Source organism: Cyanistes caeruleus, chromosome 21, assembly GCF_971803275.1.
Source record: "Cyanistes caeruleus chromosome 21, bCyaCae1.hap1.1, whole genome shotgun sequence".
Taxonomy (NCBI): Eukaryota; Metazoa; Chordata; class Aves; order Passeriformes; family Paridae; genus Cyanistes; species Cyanistes caeruleus.
In genome coordinates, this window is record NC_141721.1 from 9,161,688 (window position 1) to 9,183,449 (window position 21,762).

Genomic DNA, 21,762 nt, shown 5'->3' on the forward strand with positions numbered 1-21,762 from the left:
TTTCTCCCATTTAATTGGAGAGTTCTGCCCACTCCTTCAGGTGCCTGATACACAACTCCATCTTGCAGCTGAGCAGCTAAGGACCACTGCCCCCTCCTGTGTGAACCCAGGTCAGCTTGTGGAGAGCATTTCACCAAGCTACTAAGGTTTCACTGATGCTCTTCTCCTCTCCTGCTTCAAAAGGCAAACACTTATTTGGGAAGACTATCTCAGTCTGCTTCCTGATATAACAGCAATTGCAGTAAAAGTCCTGTACCAGAATAAATGCCAGGATGGAAAAATTAAACTGAAATTATATAGGGAAAAAACCTATCATTGTAGGGTATTAACAGTGTAAATTCACACCTTCTGGGGCAACTGTCCAGGAGCTGTTAGGGTGTTTCGATGATATTATTCATTATGACCAGCTCCTTGAGGTCACTGCAGAGAGAAGTCCAGAAGAAAGACTTAAAATATTGCTTCATCTTAATTGCATCAGAGGAAAGGACAAAAAACCAAAAAAAAAATCCAAGGTCCACTGCAGATAAACACAGTGAGAAGAGTTTGGGCAGAACTTTGATCCTGATGTGGCATGTCACAAGACTGAGATACATGTTTGCTGCTACCCCAGTCCAGAGAGCTGTTCTGGTTTTTGTGAGGTCACTGGTACATAAGGAAAAGGAGCAGCTGAGAAAGTCCCCTCCCTACCTTCCAGCAGTGTGACACAGCCCCAGGACCATCTGGCCTCTGAGGGAGGTTTGAACTTGCCAGGTGGCTTCCTTCATGCTGATCCCAAAGGTTCAGATAGTTCTAATACTGAAGTGAAGCAGCTTAGCACATTCTGAGAACAAACAGGGACTATGGGCTGGCCTGCTTCTGTAGTTTTATAAATCAGCACTAAATCTGGCCTGCAGTTTGCCATTTCTCTGACTTCGGTGCTCTCAGATGAATGTGATTTGCTGCTTCGAGGATCCTCTCCTGACTGTACTCCAGCACAACATTAAAATAAAAATTAATTAAACAGAGTCCATCGTGGCAGTAATCTGAGAAAAAACTGACCAGGCTCTAATGAAGCAAATTCATAGGGAAGGCTTGCAATAAAGCAAGGGAAGTTTGAGATACTCATGTGTATTTGTGTGGGTTGATGTGGGGGTGAGTGCCTCCATCCATGTGTGAGTGTAACTCACGCAGTGGTGCCAGCTGCCAGGGGTTATTCTGGAGCCTGGGAAAAGCTTGGTGCTTGCACAATGACAAAACTGCACTGGCAAGGCAGCAGCTGTGGGGGCATTTACCTCCCAGGGGAAGGTGCAAAGACCCGTTGGCATCCCCAGGGTTATTGACTGTGTCCACTGGATCATGAGATATTAGAGAAGCTGGAAGTGGACTACCCTGCTCACAGGTTTGTGTTTGGTGAAGAGCTGCCAGGATGGCATTTGGCCAACACATGTGTGGCAGCTTCTGCTGGAACCCCTGAACACCAGCACAGCCCTGGACCTGGCCAGTCACACACACTGCAGGGTGACACAGTGCCCAGCACAGCCCTGGCCAGTCACACACACACTGCAGGGTGACACACACACTGCAGGGTGACACAGTGCCCAGTACAGCCCAGGGCAGGGTCACACAGTGCCCAGCAGCCTCTCCTGTGTGAGGAAGGGGCTCTGTGCAGCTCAGCTTCATCATCAGACACAGAGGGCTCAATTCAAACAGAACTGCTACTGTCTACAACATGGCACAAGGGGCAGATCATGAGCTCTTTTGGCAGCAGACTGCAATAGAAATGAATTCAAGATGTCCATCTGTGTGGATGGAGAACTGGAATTATGCTTTTCATACAGAGTTCTTTGCCCAAGGAAACTAAGCCAGCACCAGCCCTCAGACTCCCCTGAACAGGGATCCTCATGCATTGTCTGGGAAGATGCTCTGTGCACTGTGGCGTGGTGAGAAGGGTTTCCTCTTTTTAGTATCACTTCCATCTAGCAATTCATAAGAAATATGGTGTTGAGGGGTTTTTTTTAGTCTATTTTTTCTTGAATCTATAATAGTTCTTGGCTTCAACAGCAATATTATTAACTTCTTATTATTCAGAAACAAACCAGAATTCTGACTAAGCAATTATCCTAAATCATACTTTAAATAAAACACAGCTCAGTAGCATTTTTGGAGAAATGTAAAGGATAATAACATTTGGAATATTTATAGGAACTTGGAAATGTTTGAATTATCTTCATTTATGCACTATAGTAGCATTCAAGCCTTTAATAAAGAAGTCTTTCTAATCCAAACAACTCCTAAATTAAACAGACAAGAGACAAAGCTGTGAAACGAAAATATAATCCCTTACTTAGAGGTAAATAAATGGGACACAGAAAGGGATTCTAAAGAACACTGTGGCCAACCTCAGATTCTGGTTTTCCTCCCTGATGTGGTCAGAAAGTCCCTTTGGCACAGGCCTATCATACTTTCCAAACAAATGTCAAGTGTAAATACATTTCCTTATGGTCAGTCTTCAGAGCCTGCTCCAGAGGCTTTCCTTCATCCAGCACAGACGCAGCTCTGCTGATGCCTTATTTTCTCTGCTCTTTCAAACTCTGGGCTTGTGGTTTCACACCAAGTACCAATGCTCTTAAATGTTTCATTTCCAGAGCAAAGTGGTCTGAGCTGAATCCCTTCTCAAAGTAAGGGGAGCAAATTCTGTTGTATTTCTAGATAAATGTTTGAGAAATCTGTACCACAATCCAAAGGTACCAAGGCACCATGTTATTTTGAAGGCCACATGCCTTTACAGACTCAGCATCCCTTAGTGCCCGAGGAGTGAGATGGCAGCCCCGCACCAGCCCTGACTCTACGGCATCCTGACGAGTTTTCACTGTGCCAAATGGCCTCGGCTACGCCCTGTGCAGCTCCTCATGGAAAGCTGGGATTGGTTTGGCTTGTCGCTGTAGCCTCGTGCCTGAAGAGACAGACTCCTCTGTCTGGGAGGGCAGGAAGGGGAGGAAACCCAACCCTTCCCCCAAACCCCAAATCCTTCCCACATCCCGGGGAAGGGTTCCAGGCGCGTGCGGGCACCTGCCGGGTGTGCGGCGCCCTCTGCCGGGCACGCGCGGCTCTGCACACCTGGGCACGCGCGGCTCTGCACACTTGGGCACGCGCGGCTCTGCACACTTGGGCACGTGCCGCTCTGCACACCTGGGCACGCGCGGCTCTGCACACTTGGGCACGTGCCGCTCTGCACACCTGGGCACGCGCGGCTCTGCACACCTGGGCACGCGCCCCGCCCCGATCCCGATCCCGATCCCGATCCCGATCCCGATCCCGATCCCGATCCCGATCCCGATCCCGGCGGCTCCCGCCTCCTGGCGCTCACCGCTGGCTCCCGGGCTCTGCGCGAAGGCAGACTCGGAGGCCGCAGTGGAGAGAAGCGGCTCCCCCAGCCTGCAATAACCCCCCACCGGAGTGTTTGCAGGGGGATTCGCAGTTTGGCCCGGGTTTGCAGGGGAGTTTCCTGCAGCACCTCCACTCTGCATTGTGCCATTCCCTTGCTTCTTGCTGCAGGTCGAATTTGTCACCTTTAGAAGAAGAAAATGAACTGGGTGGGGTTTTCTGTCTCATCAGGGTGCTGTGCTCTTGTCAGTGGGAGCTGCTTGTGTACACTGCAAACGTTCTGCCAAGGCTGGGAGACAAACCTCGGACTTCTTTTGTTTCTCCTGCTTTAATTAGGAAAGAGCCAATGCATGAAACCCAAGGAGTGCCAGAAAACTAAATAAATGTAAGCCTTTGATGCTTTCTTTCCCTGAACACACACCTCTGTCAGCTCTTTAGTCTCTCATCTCCTCAGAGGCTAAAGGTCAGAGGCCCCCTGTGAACTGCTGCCCTGGGAGAGGAAGAGGAAGGAAATGACAAATTAGCTCAGCTTTCTAGGCCGCTCTTGATACACTTGTGTGAGTCACCAGAGCATGATGGCCGTGGCTGCAGACTGGCATCTACCAGGACTTGGTTTCCTCTTCTGAAGCTGCTCACTGCAGCCATGTTTCCCTGGGCCACTGAACAATCCTGAGGCTCTTTGGTGGGGCTCCACTGCAGGGTCCTTTTACTGGGAAGTGGCAGCGGAGTTCCAGCTAAAGCTGCTTATTTTCATCACTTCTGGGAAGACCAGACCAGCTCCTGGCTAAAGGAAGACTGGAAAAAATGCTCTTCCAACAAGTATACTGGGAATTGCTTTCTGAAATTGTCTCAAACACAATGAAGCCACCAGTCACCACTTCACAGGCTTCCAGCTTCATAGCAACTTTGTCACACATAGATGACACTTTGTTAAAGAATTGAGGTTTTGTTGCAATTTCAACGTCTCGAAGTTTTGTTTTGCTCCCCGTTCCCAACCCGAGCCTTGCAAATACAATCTCTCACTGCTCCAAAGCTAACAGCTCCTTTTCCAGCACAGCAGCTGTGGAAAAGCTGGATTTAAGTCACAGTTAACTTGATTCCACGTCCATCTCTGCAATCATCTTCCTCTTTCAGATAGCCTTAAGCTTGTGGTGACTCAGTTCTCACTATCTTATGTATGACCAGTTAAATACTTGTGTGCTTTTTATATTATTTTTTTCCTGAAGAATTTCCTTGGTTTTTGTAATTGAAGTGAAATCTGAGGATTTCATGAACCCATGTAACTCCTGGCAATGGGGCTTTTAAGTGAAAACACTGCAGCATTGACTGCAGATGTGGAGCTCAGAACTGTATCTCCCATTCTGACACCACCCCTCCCTGCACCACTGAGGAAACTGTCCAGTAGCTGTTGCAGGAACAAGGGGTTTGTTGCTTTTCAGGGGACACCATCACTTAAATTCTGGTATCAAACACTTCCCAGGGATGGAAAGTTACAGCTCCGGTAAGAAAGGAAGAGTAGGAAATGCTGGCAGTGGGAGGAGGCAGTAGTAGAGCTGGCAGGGTAGGAATGCAGGGTCTCTTGGAACACTGTACTGATAATGCTGTGTTTCACCCCGCAATCATCACACCCACACCTGGGACAAGGGGCCTCTTCCTTGTTGACAAAGTGACCTCAGGCTCACATCACACCCAGCATTTGTCTCTCAGAAGTCTCCTTAAGGGACTGCATTTGGGAGGGGCTGCACTCATGGTCGGGAAAGCAGCTCCAGGAATAGCAGGTAGGAAATGGTGTTGTGAGCCCACACGCAACCCAAGGGCTATTCTTAGGAGGAAGCCTAAACAGGAAATTTAACAGGGACTGTTTTCAGACTTGTTTCTGTTACAGGGATGAAGACAGTTAAGTGAGCAGTGACTGAGTTTACAATGTCACCTGAAACACCTGAGGGTGCCAAAGAGACTTTTTTAGTGCAGGACAGGAAAATGCATGAGCCAGGGAGGGGACCTTGGGTGACCTGCATGGCGTGCACTGAGAGTCAGGGAAAACAGTGCCTGAGCACCTGTGCCTTGGACATTCTCACCTTTCATTTCTTCCTGCATGTCATGACTCCTGTGGCCTCCTTAATAGCACATCTGAGCATCACCTGCTTTGACACCAGGACACCTCTGGGAGGTGGAGAAGTTCAGGAATACATTTGAAACACAGAGGAGCAGGGGACCTTACCCATAGTCACACATGGAGTGTCACACCACAGACGTAAGCCCAGCTTTGCTTGGTGAAAACTGCATCATGCAGGTGTTCATTTTCTTTAAACCCAAAAGAAATTGGGTTGCCTGTGGAAAAGAGAAGGCAGCAATTTAATGATGCCTTGTTTCTAAACAAATGAGTATTTGGTAACCATTATTAATTCAGAAAAAGAATGAACAAGACTAGCTAAACTACTTAATCTACTAATAAAATGTCAAGACCTATGTAAGAAACTGCTCTCCTGTACTCCTTGGCCTTTATATGGAGGCATAATAGTGGTCTCCACCATTTTTTTTATTACTTGGAACTTTTGTTTCTGTTCTTGTGCTCAGGACTTGCTTGCTGGGTCAGAGAGACCTGCTGTGTCTACTGGAGGTCAGTTTCTTTAAATAAAAAAGTAATCCAGATCAATGCGGGATTACAGGGCATGAAATCTCCTCATGGCTAAGCAGGGTCAGTGTTTTTGGATAGCAAAACTGCCCTGAAGTTTTAGTTTGCAATAAAATACCTGTCTCCTCGCTGGCTGACAGCAATGAGCTGTCCCAGCACTGTTTGGTGTTGAACTTGCCACAAACCATGGTCCAGCCAAAGGAGTGTGCTCCACATCCCCCAGGATCCAGCTGAGAGCCCTCTCACACTGAGCCCAGGAGGAGACACTGCCCCAGGTGCTGAGCCCTACAGAAAATCTGGGGTTTTCTTGGGTGCCAAATGGTCAGCTGAGCATGCAGGAAAATCCAACCCTGTCCTCTCAGCACCAGCACTGTCTTCACTGCTGCTTGGAGTCAACAGGGCTTCTGGTCACAGGAGCCAGCTTCTGGTGTTGTGGCAAAAGGTTAGATCATGTCTGTGTTCAAAGAAATCACAAGGGAATTCTCACTGTGTACTCAAGGCCAAACCCAGAGTTAAGCTGAGCCAGTGACTTCCAGGGGGAGGCAAATCTTGTTCTGAAATTTCCCCAGCACACATAATAAACATCCCCCAATTTTAGTGTCTCTGTTAGGATGCTTTATCAACATAAAGTCCCTTTCCTATGTCTTATTTGTTTTTCCCTTTTTATTTTTATCTGCCATGAAAGTATCATTACCAAGAGGAGCTATTTTAATGGTCTGACAGAAGTAGAAACACTTTGCTCAGACTGAGGGTCAGCAGAGGCACTGTTCAAGCAAAGTGTTCAGACGACACTTCAGGAAGAATCTTCCCATCAGGATTCCCCAGCACTGGCACAGAGAGGGTTTAAATGCAGGATCCCTGGGGTGCCACTGATCTCTGGTTCCACAGGAAAGGAGGGATGCCAAGAGTGCCTGGGGGCTCTGTCCACAGGACAAGTGTCTATTGTGGCCGCTAAATGACACATCTGCCTGCTACAAATAAGCTCCTGCAAGGCCCTGCATGCTCTGACAGCTGGCCACCAGCCTGAAGTGACTTCAAAGAACTGAGCAGGGCCCAACATCCTCTTCCTCTGAGCTCGCACAACACCTGGGCTTAAGCAGCAGCCACCCCCATGAGCTCCAGAGATGCTCTGACCTACACAACAAGGGCTCCAGACAAAGCTGTGCCAGCAACATCAGTCAATTTCTACTGGCAACCAAACCTTTGAGGAAAGTAGGATACTGCAATGCAGGACACTAGCAATGATTTTAGAATAGCTGCCTTTAAAACAAAAATAACAACTTCAACAATAGGAAACAAGGAAGGGAAGACCTGAAACCAAAGTTCTCCAACAGAGACGATATTACTGCACAGTACTCCAGTGACAAGTGATTTACAATTCTGTAAAACAGCCACATGAAACAGAACTTCATCAGGGATTGTTACAGTGTAGTTGAGATGGTCTGAGGACACGCTCTGTCTCCCTGGCTGCTGTGGGGTGGACAGTGTTGACAGAGAGGCAGGGGACATTAGAAATTATAGCAATGCCCCACATTTTCTTCCCATTTCAGCTCTCAGTAGGGGTGGACTGGGTCAGTGGAAAGATAGATACCATTCCCTTCAGGTTGCTCTCAACTACCAGGAATATATTTAATTTCATCATGCCCACAACCAGAAACAATACACTCTCACAAGCTGTGAGAGAAAGTAGATTTGACAAAGATTTATGCACTAAGTCTGTTAAGAAATTATACACACTTCTGCTATTTAATAACACACAGAAGGATGGGTTTAAATGTTTTGGGGCAAGAATAATTTTCTTATTCTGGCTCTGTCCCTAACTACATTCTTTAGTAGTTCAAACAGTGGGAAGGCAGACCACAACTGAGGCTCCCAGGGCAAAGCCATGAATAAATGTACAGTAAAATGAAGAGCAGAATATTTATGTTCATAAATGATAGGTCCACAGGAGATGCAAGAGGCCTGTGTAAGCAGGACTCGATGTGAGGAGAGCAGCCTGCATTTGCCCCCACTTTAAGTGCTCCTTGTGCACGAAACAGCCCCTGGACCCAAGGGGCAAGGGGACAGGGAGCAGCACAAGGAGACTGCCTCTCAGCAAGGTTATACTGCTGTTATTCTACAGGACTGCTCTTGATTTATGTGCATCAAAAGCATGCAGGTCCCTTACCTGTGCTGCCCGCCGCTCAGCTAAAGAGCAGAAGGATCTGTCGCTAGACTGTTTTTCAGAAATCACATCCGTGGCCGCACGACTCCCTCTCTCGCAGGCGGCGGCTCGGGCCGGGAGAGCGCCAGCGTGTGAAGCTAATCTAACGAAAGTTAATCTAACGAAAACAGCTGTCCCCGGCAGGATTACCGATTTTCACTGCCTGCGACGCTCTGCAGTTCCCGCAGGAGCCCCGGCCCGGCTCCCGGGCCCGGCCCGGCGGCTGCAGAGGGCACCAGAGCGCCGGGCAGGTGCCGCTGCAGCCCGGGCTGCGAGGGGACAAGGGACAGCCCAGCGCCGGCCGCAGCGCCCAGAGAGCGCTGGGCAGCCCCAGAGCTGTTCTGGGGTACCCGAGCCTGCCACGGGAGCCCCCAGAGCTGTTACGAAACGCTGCTCCAGCCTCAGGCCCAGCTGGCATCGCTGCTGCTGCGGTACCAGAGCCGGTGCCGCTGTGCCAGGAGGAGAGCAGGGATTTACAGCCCCGGGGGACCGGCCTCATCTGGGTACTGGCTGCACGCCAGAACAAGTAGCAGTAAACATGTTGGTCCAACCGGCTCAGTTTCTTACTTAAGTAATTTCCCGGACTAGGAGAAAATGCAGAATTGCACAATGTTCTTGGGCAGCTGTTTTCTCCCTCGTGTCGCCTCAAGGCACAGGGGATGTCACTAAAAGTGACATAAAATGCTGAGTTTCAGGTATATGATCATATCCTTTAGCTTCTGATAAATTCAGAGGATCTGGGTCCCTCCCTGGCTCACTGGAGGATGCTCTGCATGTAATAGGGGGAGAATGGCATAAAAACCATGCCTTGGCTTGGGCAGAAACAGCCTTGACTTAGAGACAAGTCAACTGGGAGCTTTTTCAAGACTTTATGAGGCACTGGATGAAGTCCACAGGGAACAGGAAATCTAACATCAGTTCTCCATGTTTGCAGCCTTCTCTGTGAGCTGGCCTGTGCTCTGAAACTCCTATTACGGCACAGAGGCATTCACACTCCTTTATCCCAGCATCTTTAAACAGCCCCATTCCGTGCAAAAATTGGTGACAGTTTTACTGTGATTTCCAAATGGTGAGATCTCAGCCCTGCACCACCCAAACATGTAAATTGTTCAATTTTCACCTGAGTTTAGCAGACAGGATCCTTCATTCCCAGTGCCAGAAAAGCACTGTATTTTCCCAATGACCTCATCACTGCTCTCTTCCTGACATCACTGCAGAACAGTTAGTTACCTGAGTAACTCGATAAACCCTCCAGGGCTGGGGTTTATTTTTTTTCACTTTTAAATCGGTAAGACCACCAGTGTTGCTACAGGTAAGCTGCCATTTGGGGTTATTTGAGCGCAAACTGCAGACAAGAAAGTGTCTCCTGAAGGCTTTTGCTGACTCTTTTTGCCAGTGGCTTTTTGTTTCTCCTACCTTTATGTACAAGTTCTCTGAGGTTGTTCTGTGTGTGAGGGAAAGTACAGTGATCACAACTGCTTCCACAAGTGGTTGGGGAATCTGTACTGCCCTTGGGACTCTCAGCCTCAATTTGCAAGTCTTTACTTCCATGCCTGAGCTGGCACAACCCTCCTACTGCAGTAACTCAGCCTTTCCCAGAACTCCTGCAGAGAGGGCTGAAGCTGGGCAGGTTCTTTACTGGCAAAAGCTTCTCTGCTAAAGATGGCTGGGAATCAGGATCTTTCCATGAGGAAAATGGGTCCAGCTCTAAGAGCCCTGGAAAATGACAATTTTATGAGCTTGCAGCAAGATCCATGGGAACAGAGCCCTTCACTCCTGTGTGCTGAAGTAAATGGATATGGAGTCTGGGATTTTACAAAGATAAAAGGCATTCAATTTCAGTTATAAGACTGAAATAGTACTGCAAGCTGCAGAGAAAGTTTTAGCCAGCCAGCCAGCCAGGAGTGATCCAGATAGTTCTGATTCCCAGGATTCAGCCTTGTAGCAGTCATGGCACTCATGAGTGCCAAAGGCCATTAGAACTTACCAACTGAAACATATCTTACACAGCACAGGTCAGGAGGATTTAATGTGTCTAATCACTTGTTTTTTCCTCTTTACCAAATAATTTCAATCACAAAGCTGGTATGAAGACCTGACCTACATTGTTTCCATGTGCAGATAAGCTTCTGTTGGAGTTGCAGCACGATACTCTACCTTTCATCTCAGTTTTTGCAGCTCTCAAGAACCACAGGGAGGTGTTGTGACCATCCAGCACACATCTGGAGAGGCCAGGTCAGAGCCTTCTGTGACACCCTGACTGCATTCCTGTTCTTTGCTATCACAGCCCCAGGTAATAATCAGAAGGGAGTGCCCAGTCATATGAGGGATGAGCCAGTCCAGCTTGTTTCCTGATTTTCAGGGTCAACAATTTCTTACATCATTCCACACTTACAGAGCATTTCCCAGATGGAACAGCTGCAGTCCACTTTTCAGCTCTGCCAATAGCCCACAGCTTCTGGCAGACACTTTTCTCCCTGCCTTTCCCAGGTCCTGCAGGACCTTGAGCAGCACTCATGTCCAAAGGCAAGTTTAGAGCTTGCCTACAAAAAGTACTCTACATAGGAGTCATCATGATAAATGACTCAAAATAATCAATCTTTCAGCATGTGAAGGAGACAGGTAAGTTCTGTCAGCCCCAGTTTACAAGGAGATCACAAGATCACCTGTGAGATGTGCCCAGAGCTACATGTGGCACACAAGAAGGAGGCAGCCAGTTCTGCCTTTCTCTCCTGGTGTGTGCTGCCTCCAAACCCAGCCTTTGGCAACACAGCCTGTTTCTCCTCAGAGCCCTCTTTTCTTTACCTTTCTACAACAGTAGATTTTGCTTCTTTAACATGCAGGAAGAGGCACCTGAGCTGCATCAGTCTCTGAGGGGCCCACCCTTGTTCCAGGTTACTGCACCACTTATTAACCCTTTCTTGCATCTTTGTGGGGCTGTCTAGGATAACCACTTCACCCTAGAAAATAGATACCCTGGTGAAAAAAATCCAAACCTAACAGGTGTTGACTGTTTCTGCATCTCCTTATTATTTCTTCTTGTGGTATATTTCCATTTCTATGCATGCATGCAACTACCTCAATTCATATACCTTAGAAGCACCTGTTAAAAAGAAAGGGTTAAATACACTGTGTGCAGCAGATGTGTATTGGGATGACTTTGCTCAGTATTACCCCTCTCCATTATTCACAAGCTCCTACCAGTCTGTTCTCAGCAGGGATACTGTATGTGGGATTAAAAGAAGAAAGGAAACAAGAACCAAAGTCAGGTTTCCCTGGCAGCACAGTTTATGTGCCTTCCTAATGTGCTGCTTTATCTGTCTAACAGAATAGCAATAGCTGCTGCAGAAGAGAAAAATAAATTATGCCTTAATTAGGAACTTCTTGGTTGCTTTTCTAGCATCCCCAGGGATGTAAGGCTGTGTCATTCTAACTCCATCCATTTAGGAAAAACCCCATGTACACTTAGAACCTTGGACCCTTGAGAATATTCTGGAAGGCACGCAAGCCCCTAGCATACTGCAGTCTATGTGGGGATTTTTCACTTGCCCAAATGCAACACTCTGTTATTTTCTCAGCTCAGCTTTAATGCATAACTTTACTTTTCCTTCCCTTCCATAATTCCCAATTGGTTGTCTGGGAGCAAAGCTACTCTATTTGGGAATGTCAGATTGTGCTGAGTGCAAGAGCATGGATAAACTGACTGAAGCAACAAGCTCCAAACAAAGCATTTCTAACGGGAAAGACATTGCTGAGAACCTTTCTTTGGTGTCTAATCAGCAATGAGTTCATGCTACAGCTTGGCACTTCCATCATAAGATTATTTTCCCCAATCAGGTAGGGATTTAATTATCACTAATTCCTTTACCCTTCTATGACATTTGTTTGAAATAAATAAATACTTTATTAGGGAGTCACACAAGCTGCCTTGCTGTGTATTTTCCTGCAGGCAGGCAGCACAGCATGTGGAGCAGAACTCTGTGTGCCCCAGCTCTGTTCTGGGAGCACAGCCCACCTCTACCTGCATGCCTCATGCCCTAAGACAGTCACTGGTTTGCACTGGGAGCTGCCTGTGGAATGACTAATGCTATCAGAAGCCAATCTGGATTAATCCCTCTACGCATCACTACGTGGAAAAAGAAGTGCATTAAGCCTGGCCCACTAAAAGCTGGGTCGAAATGCTTTGACCACATCACAGTAACAACACTTAACAAGGCAAAATGTCTCCTGTCAGAGGCTATTCCCGGCCCTCCCTCACTGTTGCACCAAGCAGAACAGTTGGTTTGTTTTCCTAGCACAAGCTGACCTTCTGTGCAGCCAATGTCTGAAACACATTGTCTGAGGAGAGGGAGCTGATAGCTCGGAATGATGCAATCCTGTGAGCAGAGCCGAGCGTTAGCAGTGCCCACTGCACCCCGCGCTGCTGAGCTGGGAGTCTCGGGGCACCCGCACGTTTGGGCTGGGAGTTCTCTGCAGACGGCAGAGGCAAATTCCACTGGGTACTCCCAACAGCTCTCCCCTGTGGCAGAGGGGAGATCCGAGACAAAGGCCACCTGCAGCTCTGGGGCTGCTGTTTGCCAGATGCACCAAGGCTGATGAGCCAAGCTGGACAAATTCCTGGAACAACTGGTGGTGGTGGAACTTTCCCGGTTTGAAGGATACCAGAGGGGTCAGGATGTGGAGGGAGTACAGTGAACACTGGCTGAACTAAAATTCCCAGCCTTGCAGCACAGGTGAACAGCATGTTATTTTGAAGACATCTAGGACAGCCAACAACTGCTGAAATTCTACAGACATCTCATTTTTTAACAGAAATGCAGAATGGAAAAGGACCATACGGGTTATTTCATAGCTTGAACATCTACATAAAGTTAGCAACTCTTTAACATCCCGATTATCCTTCATGAAAATCCTTGGATGTTTGTAGGTTTGATAGGTTTGATATTTCTGGTTTCCTATTTTAAATGTGAATTGTTTGGGGTCAGTAACAGTGTTTATGGTTTGTAAGATAGATGTTTAAGATAGAGGTTTGTAAGAGAGATGTTTTGTTTCATTCAGATGTTTTTGTTTGGTAAAAGACAGGCAATACAATTGAATAAGGCTCTCGAATTTGGAGGAGTTTGCAAAGGGGGTTCATGGATGGATGGGAGCTGGAAGCATTCTGTTAAATACTCTGACCACAGTCTCATCAAAGGAGCACCACATGAAGCATTTAAGTCCAGTATTCTAAGTTCTGACTTCACTAAGCTCAGTGAACATGTGGGTAACTCCACTAAACCCATGGATTCATGTTTTATTATGCCCATTGTAATGGGTAAAATCTGACTTTTTGAAAAGGGTTCTGGGATGTGGATCACATCGACCCCTTTATCTCCTAAGTTTAATTCCTCAGTGCTCTCCATGGTTTAAACAGACATGTCAGACAGAGGAAACATTCTCATCTCTGGTTCATGGGGGAGGCAGACAGACAAGATGATTTGCCCACGGCTATACTTTCTAAAAGAGCCAGGAATTAAACCAGACTGGTCCAGTCTCAATGTCTCAACCACAGGGTCATCATTCCCTGCCTTGAAATGGTTTCTGAAATCATGAACTAAAGTATGGATATGGACTTCAAAGTAACTGTGCTTATGCAACATTCTGAATACAACCATTTTCCTGCACTGAGCCCTCTGTCCCTAGTATGATCAAGCACTCTGGTCTTGTCAGGCCATATTCCCCCTCAGAATCAATGGGACCTGGACCCTTTGCATAGCAGAAGCAGCAGCCAGGGCCAGCTGCCTATTCCTTCGCTGTTGAATTATCCCATTTTGCACTCAGAGCAGGGGTGAAACAGACCAGCTGCTGGATCAGAGAAAACTAAGCTCGAGTATGAGAGAAAACTGTAAGGGTTTACTTTGTCCTTTCCTGTCCATTTGTCCACCATGAATGCAGAAGGTTTCCTATTTGGTGCTGTGGGGTAAGTGCCAGAATTTTCAAAACTTTGGCTCAGCTCCTGCCAGCATTCTTGTTCTCTTATCTTGCTTCCGGTGCAAACTGTTTCCAGAGATGGTGGTATTGAGAAAGTCAATGACTGTGATGGAAACTGAGGAAGAGGAGCGAGCAGAAAAGTCAGGAGACTGAATTCAGATGCTGACAAGAATCAGCCAAGACCATTCTCTCCACAGACACTCTCAGCAAGATCAGAGTGTGCACTTGTGCAGAACTGGGGCAGCTGAACTCCGAGCATGCTGGCAGATCCAGACAGTTTCTCATTTCAAAATGAGAAACTCAAGTCAACAGTTAATGTAAAACCTACACCCATTGGATTTTATAAAGACTGTGTTTGAGTAGACCTGCAAGTACGTGGCTCACTATTTTCTCTGGCATCATCAGAAAAAGGTTTATTTGCTAGTGCATTTGTTCTCGGTGGACAGTTTGGGCAGCATCTATCTCCGGTGTGAGAAGTTCAGCATATGCATGAAGCCCTGAGCCCCCAGTTAAAGGAAGATTTGCACAGCCCAGCACAGTAGGTTTGGGCTACTGTACTCCTCACACTCGTGCTATGTGTGCTATTAGCTGGTTAATTAATGGGTGCACTAAATAGCTTATATATTGTATGAGTGCCATAATCCACAGCCTGAACTGTACGTAGAGTTCAAGCAGGGATTAGGACAGTACATGCCCTTAAAGGTAAGGTGACTTTCAAGAGAAAAAAATAAGTTAGAAATATTTCTTTGCTGAGAGCAAGGCGTACAGAAACAGCCTAAAGGTGTTTTAAGACCATCTCTTTTTATGTCTCCTTCACCTGACAAACTCCAGTTCGACCAAAGTCGTTTACTATTTATAAACATACCATCAAGTGAAGACTTCTGGTACAAATGTCTAGTGACTGTCCACACCCTAACGGGATGCGAGCATCATTCTGTGAATATGAACAGAACCTAGCTGGCACCTCTTCATGCCACCACAGTCAAGGCAACAAAAATTTGCAACTCTTAAGGGCTCACAAATCAAGACAAACCTCCTTTTATGTCACAAATTTCGTGTACAAGTTGTCACAGAATAATAGGGAGTAGGGTTTTTTCTTTGACTTCAGAGCTAAGACTGCAGATTCTTCCTGTTGCTTTTGTTTTCTTTCTAGTCTGACTTGCCCTCTCCCTCCAGGCTTTGTTTTAAAAAACTGCAATTGTCCAGTGGATGCTCAGTTACAGTTTCTCTGTGCCCTTCAATATTTTCCTCCTAAACTTGAATCTCAAGCCATTGGCTACCTTGAGACCTGACCTAGTTTTACACAGCATGGCACACAGAACCCTTGTTCCCTGGGACTGACACTGACTTGAACTGAGCTCTGCACACAGCTTGTCTTGCAGCTGTGGTCTCTGGAATACAGAATGAAAGGAAAGGGTTAAGTTTTTTAGCTAGGTCTGAAAAATAGGCTGGCACTGTGAGGCAGAATTTAAATGAGAATGAATCCAGACTGCAGTTCTTTAGGATACACAGTGTTTTCTATAGATCTCATTTTGCATCTTCCCTTCAAAATCCCACTCTGTCTTTAACATATATTACAAGTACTATACTGTTCTACAGAATTATCATTAAACATAATTAAGTAATGTCATGAAATCTAAGATTCTCCCTTTAAATGTTTCTGTCCTAAACAACTTAGCACTACTGTAATGACTGTGAACAAAGAAAAACTGCCAGACCCTAATCAGCACACAGCAGGGATGGGTCATGGACACATTTATCTTCCTTCTCACAAGCCTCCCCTGGATAAAGGAAATGCCCTAATACTCAAGGCATCTTGGACACCAGATGGCTGATTATTAGACATTTTATGAAGAGGAAGGAAGTAAAGAGAAACAGCCTGAATTTTCATGGTACTGTAGGGATAGGGGAAAGGAGGGCAGAACAAGGACTTAATCCAAAACTTACTGACTGGGAAGACACTGATTTCAAAGGACTTTGAATCGGAAGGAACAAAAGATCTGTGTTTGCTTTTCCTTCTGCAGATTAATTCTCAACTCATCAAGAGCAAGAATGATTGATAGTTGAATAAAATGTCCTTTCTATTATCATTACTCTAAGGACTTCCTGCTGAGGCATTTTTTTTGCAGTGGACAGGTTTAAGTTTCTAAATATTCTTCATAATGTTGCAATCTTTCTTTAGACTATCCACAGGCTTTTCACAGACCTGGTTTCCAGAAGCCTGGCTCAGTAGAGCAGGAGCAGGCTGTGAGGCCAGGAAAAACAGCAGAACGCACAGGCAGTTGCATGCAGAATTCCATCTCCAATGAAAGAATGCCACAGGAAATGCCCCTCAGGTGTATCAGGGCAGTCCCTCCACTCATATCATTTGGCCCAGCCTCTTTTACAGTGTCTCAGTGTTTAGAAACCTGTAGAAGTCAACTCATTTTATCCATGGTAGAGTTCTTGCAGCTCTTCTAAAACAGAGCTGTCAGTGCATGCAGGCTCTCCCCAGGGACCACTACATAACTGAGAGCTACAAGACATGCACCAGAATGCTTCAGAAAAAGATATTTTCTAGATGTTTTGCAAGTGGAAGATGACAATAGATCCTCCCAGGTCCTACCATGCACAACAGAGGGACACAGCTACATCAAGTGTGCAGATGGATCTTGGGAAGAACATGGATATTGGATCTTGTGGTCTTTGTGGTGCTGCTACTCCCATGGGAAGGGATGTGGATTATCCAGCAGACCCTGTTGATCCCAGAACAGTCTTCCTGCTAGGTACGTAATGAGAGACATAATGCACTGCTTGAGAAATGGCTGTGGTCACCCCAGCTGAGAAGCTCTGCACACAGATGTGGAGGAAAGGTTGCAGAACTGGAAAGGAGGCCTCCCACAGAATAGGACAAGAGCTGCTGGCAAAATCTCCACACAGAAGTGGCTGCATCAGGAGTAGATTGGTTTGTTGGTTTTTTTTTTTCCTTTACCAGAAAAACTGGCATTGATTCAGAGCTGCCAACAGACATAGGGCACGGGGGTGGGAGGAGTTTGTTCTCATTTTGCTAATGAATGTACCTCAGTTGGCAGAAACCCGACTTCAGGACAAGCCTCACACGAGGCATGCACAGCAGAGTCTGGACCCGGGGCCTTCCCAAAGGGCTGTCACATCAAACGGATCCCAGCGCACGGAATAATGGCAGCAGATGATTAACCCGCCCAGCTCCTCTCCTTTATTTAAACACCAAGAAAGGGCTCTGGGGAATGAAGCTAATAGCCGTGTGGAGTCCCAGCTCCAGAAACATAATGATGGACCTGGAGCCTTTTCTCACCCAGATGAAAGAGGGGCTGTTGTGCTGCAGTTCACAGCGTGCTAATGACAAACACTGCTAAAACCTTCAGCCTGTTTCAGACTCAGGCCTGTAATCCCCTTATGCAATACACTTGACAAAGCTCTCTTGTGGAATATGAGCCTGCTTTTTCCACCACAGTATATATCCCCTCCCTCATCCGACTGCATGCTACTGGACTCGATTCATTTAATTATTTATTAATTATTTTTATTCTGAGATCGCTTAACAAAATAAACTGGTTGTTTTGCTGCAAATAAAACAAACATCAGGAAGCTCTGTTTGCAGGGATATGCCTGTCTGAGAGGAAGAGCAGCACCTGCCGCAGTGTTCTGAGAGGTAAAGCTGCCTAATTATTTTTATTATCCCCATGTTGTTTTGTTAACCAAATATTTGTCTTTTTGCCTCACACACATATCTAATGCCAATATACAAATTGCACAAGGGGATTATGCCAGCATGAGTCAATCTAGGGAGTGTTTATCCTTGGAGAGACATAAGTCTCTGTTTCTAAAGGCGGGTGTTTTTTATCCTTGTTAGACCTATGAATATCTTTCGCCAACAAAACTTGTCACTTTTCACTGTTGGCATGTCTGCTGCTAGAATAAACCCCACAGGCTGGCAGTGCTCCAAGTGGGGTGGGGGCTAAAGCCTCGGGCCTGTCATTATTGAGTATTTATATTACAGCAGAGCTCAGAGGCTTCTTGCTGAGATTCAGGCATTGCCGTGCAAGCCGAGAGTAAAAGACTCTTCCTGCCCCAAACAGTTTATAGTCTAAACAGAAATGACTGGTGATAAATAGCAGACAAAAAGGCAGCACTATTGCAACACAGCTAATGCTAAAGAAAGACTGCAAAACCCATGAGATTACTCTAAAAATAAATGTTGAGGTTTTATTTGTTTTATAGACAACTAAAATTCTTATGTTCTTAAAGCTAGAAAGTTTCTGGTTGCTGTAACAGCTGCAACACTTGTTTACTCGTGACTCCAGAAGGTAAAATGAACACAGCACTCCAGTCCTCCTCCTCTCAAACCCATCTCAAATTTTTTTTCTGTTGAAGGGGAAGTGAGCAGGGGGTTGGTGGTGCTTAGTTGCCAGCTGGGTTAAACCACAACACCTGTCCACAGAAAACACTGACTAAAGCTACACACCAGTTTCTTGTGCCTTTCCACTCGTGGGGCAGAAATTCCCTTAAGATTGCACAAACACAACTGTTTTCCCCACCCATGAAAATTATTTTTAAGAAAAGTAGTGTTTAATTTTCACATACTTGATCTTTCTCCATTATTGTCAGCACACAGTTCAGTTTCCTGTATCTATTCCTGAATCACTGGGATCCACCACTTCCAAACCTGTGGATTTGCTGATCTGTCCCTTGCATTTGACTGTGGCATTTGACACAGACAGCTGAGCAGGAAAAAATCCATGGAAGAAGTGGACCTACACTAAAATTCTTCCTTAAAGGTGCAGGTCATTCTTGTGTGAATTGGTTTGGCTCAGTTGCAGGCAATGGAGATACCTAAATTGGGAAATGGTGAGGATTTGTTCCAGGAACACCATCTCACCATCCTCACTTTCTCTGTATATCCTAACAAGAATATCCAGCAGCATGTCTAAAAATAGGACTTAAGTTTCCCAGCTTCCCAGCAGAGGAGCATGCCAGAGCTACTGTGTATCCCTGTGCTGTGCCGGGGAGAGGAATACTCCTATGGCTGTGTAGGAGGAAGCCTTTGAGGGGAAAATCACCGATAATAAAGGCCTCTTTTATCTGAAATACCTAACATTTCAGCTCTTCAAATCCCAACACTGCATTTTCTTAAAACAGGTCTCTATTATGTGTTAAACACATCAAATAGAGTAATTCAGTCTCATCATCTAAATTCAGTGTTGTGATAGCTGAATGAAATTGGGGCAAGCTAGCTAAAAAGGTAATAGAGGCTTTTCATACAGGCAGCATGAAATGAATCAGTGCTTTTCTTTCTCCAGGAACAAAAAAAAAGTCTTTTTCACCACTGAGCTTATGTTACTGAGTCCAAGACCATTGCTACGGTCCAGGACTTCCAGGGGTGCTTAGCAAGGTTTGGGCTTTATTGAGGTAGGTAGAACTTGATCTGTGTGGACAAGAGAGATGGAGGGCGGTGGGGAAGAGAAATCCCCCCCAATCCTAAGGCCAGTGTCTTAACCAAGGACTTAGCAGTTTTCTCTGATCCAGTTCAGACATTCCACATTTTATTGTTGTTTTCAAAACTGTTGTTTTTTGACACAGCGACAAAAAAGGCCACTGTACAATTCACATTGGAATGAAGTTGACAATGGGGGTACAGTTCACTCAGTTGAAGAAAAAAGCAGTTGTTCTCTAGAGAACACAGTTCTTATGTCCACCCTACATAAACTGTACATTAAAAGAAAAATCCTAACAGGTGCATCAATAAATGTGTACAGTACAATATGAAACATGTCACTTCCTGAAATCTCTGGGAAAAGAGTACATTCAGTGTGCTTGCATGGTCCTTCTAGCACAGCCCAGCCATGGTATTTCTCTTTTCAACTCTCTGATAAGCAGTGCCGTACGCCATCTCCTTATAGACAGAGAGCTGTGGTTTCAGACAACTTAAACTACCAGGACTGCACACGAAGTCCGTGGTGGAAGAGTAGCCTGCGCTCCCTGAAGGTGCCAGCCCTGCAACCTGTGAGGCAGCAGCGATGCTGAGCAGGGATGGACGCATAGGCAGTGTTTAGTCAGCACATTTTTCCTGCAGGCCCAAGGGCAGCCCTGTGTGCTGGGACTGGAATGCTGCCCACAGATGGCAGCCGGGTAATGAGGCCGGCACTCCCAGCACACAACACTGCAGAGAATGCCAAGTATCCCGTGATGCACAGCCCACAAGTTTCCTAGGCTGCTTTCTTATGCAATGCACTCGGCCTCTTGTCTGTAAGCAAATGGATAGTCTCAGGTGGGTACACAGGATATGTCTACAAGAACAATACCCTGTTAATAACATTCCTGAGTTCCACAGTCACCTGTATTTGAGGATTTCAACCCGTCAGAGTCCTAGAAATTAAAATTTCCAGTGTTAAACTTCCACTGCTCTTGAAAGCAGACAGGGTAGATAAAGGCTTTTTCACAAGGTCAGAAATATGGAGGTAATAAGCAAAGTTACTTTCCCAAAACCACAGGACTCATCAGATGGCAAACTAATTAAACCCTAATCCAGCAAAGCCCTTATTGCGTATGAAATTTACAGCATGTGAATAACGACAATGAAATCAAATACTTAACCTGACCCACATTCTTAAGAAAATTACTAAACAGCATATGCCACACTACTTGATGCAAATCCACACAAACTAATGTGGATAGCAGTATTTATCTAACCATGAGAAAAACAGCTCAATGTCAGCTGCTTTGCCCTGCTCCACTGCCTCATGTCCTATATTCATAGTTTCTTTTTTTTTTTTCTTTTTTTAGGACTCTCCCTTCTGTATTGCCACACGTGACTCAGATGTCATTTAAGCTTTTAAAACCTAGTATCAATTTAGTGCAAATTAGGGAGGCTGCCTTCTTCTGTCAGTAAAGTACAATCTTGGCTGCCTCTCTGGATCCTTCATGTCAGGTGAACAGTCCCAGTTCTAATAACTGGGAGATGAGTGGTTCCTGCACTGACAGCTCAGCTCTTGTGCAAGTCCATCAGACAGGCTGGCTATGAACCCAAATGTAATGCAGTTACCTGGACTATTTTTCTCGTATCTCCACTGTGAAAGCTGAAACCACAGCGATTCCACAAGGCCATCATAAAGCTCCTTCCTACTCATGATATGGATGAACCCACACACCTACCGTGTTCAAAGCTTATACTCACTACAACATGTTTATCCTAATGCCTACTCACACCTGCCCCAGCCTGGGCAGGCCGCCCCTGCCCCTGTCCTGCTTCCTCTAGGGGCGCGGAGCGGAGCCGAGCACGAGATCCTCGGGGCGAGCTGCGAGCCCTGACATACCTGAGGGGAGGCTGAGGGGCTGCGGCGGGCGCAGAGAGAGGAGAGGGAATCAGCAAAGCGGGAACCGAGGGGCCGAGGCGGGCACTGAGGGATGAGAGACTCCATGAGGAGTAAGGCGGGAAATGAGGGGTGAGTGACACATTGAGGGGTGAGAGACTCGATGAGGGGTGAAGGACACACTGACGGGTGAGAAACTCCGTGAGGGGTGAGGCGGGAAACGAGAGGCGAGGGATGCACTGAGGGGTGAGGCGGGAAATGAT

At 46.3% G+C, this 21,762-nt stretch overlaps 1 long non-coding RNA gene across 1 annotated transcript; it reads right to left on the bottom strand.

Moving 5' to 3' along the window:
- Positions 1 to 2,223: 2,223 nt before the first annotated feature.
- Positions 2,224 to 21,577, bottom strand: LOC147649650 (uncharacterized). Its single transcript, XR_015278483.1, has 3 exons — positions 21,503 to 21,577; positions 5,442 to 5,694; positions 2,224 to 5,198 (listed from the first exon to the last, which is right to left on the bottom strand). It is a non-coding gene; the product is annotated as an uncharacterized LOC147649650 (long non-coding RNA).
- Between the last annotated feature and the right edge of the window lie 185 nt (positions 21,578 to 21,762).